The sequence below is a fragment of the Harmonia axyridis genome, chromosome X (assembly GCF_914767665.1).
Source record: "Harmonia axyridis chromosome X, icHarAxyr1.1, whole genome shotgun sequence".
In the NCBI taxonomy this organism is placed as follows: domain Eukaryota; kingdom Metazoa; phylum Arthropoda; class Insecta; order Coleoptera; family Coccinellidae; genus Harmonia; species Harmonia axyridis.
The window spans coordinates 31,089,734-31,090,542 of NC_059508.1; the positions used below are offsets into that span (position 1 = coordinate 31,089,734).

The following is an 809-nucleotide window of genomic DNA, read 5'->3' on the forward strand; positions in this document are numbered from 1 at the left end:
TGTACTGAGACATGCATGGCTTAATCTTTGAGACAAGCATATGACTACTGGCAGGATCAACCAGGGAACTGCGTGCTTATACGATCGGTCCACGAGATTGCCGGTATGGCCAAACCCGTTCGCCTCTCGTCATGTGGCACTAGCCATGTCGATTGACTTCGACTAGCGCCGCACATCAGTAAGTGCAAGTCCTCGACGAAACGACGTAACAGCCCCCAGTCAGCATGAGACTCAAGCTATATATACATCATCATCATCTCGGACAAAACACCGATCAAAAATGAGAAAGTTTCTAGAAACAATCCCTCGCCAAGGCGTCCATATATAATACGAACCCCCGGCTATCAACTAATTTCTTATACACATTCCATCTCGACCCTTCGCTATACATGTGAATATAACGACACGGTGATTCGAGATTCAACAATATTTGTCGCTCGGAACGAATTGAGTGGTTGCAAATTTTTTGTGAACATAACCCGCAACGGGCAGAGGATCACGATTTTAAGGTTGGTCGCTTAAAGGCCATTCGACTACAAAGAGACGAAGCGGACCGCGACCTCGCTGCATGAGGTTGACGAAAGCGACCCAAGATGCGAAAGCCGAAACCAACACACCTTGCCAGTACCCAAACGCCGAGGTCGGATTCGGGTCTACCACTTACCAACTGAATATCATCCTAAAAAGAACTCCAAACAGTCTAGGACAGGACCCATTCTCCACCCCTTCTATATATGTCAGGAGAACCCCGGATTCCCCTCCAGACACGATTTAGCAAACTTTTCCCGATCGATCCGACCCACCGAGGC

The 809-nt window shown here is 48.2% G+C and overlaps 1 non-coding gene across 1 annotated transcript in view; it reads right to left on the minus strand.

Annotated features, from left to right (window-relative positions):
- Positions 1 to 67, minus strand: part of LOC123687336 — a 1,906-nt gene extending 1,839 nt beyond the window's left edge. Inside the window, exon 1 of the ribosomal RNA XR_006749067.1 lies at positions 1 to 67. This exon is cut by the window's left edge and continues 1,839 nt beyond it. This is a non-coding gene — a ribosomal RNA (small subunit ribosomal RNA).
- Between the last annotated feature and the right edge of the window lie 742 nt (positions 68 to 809).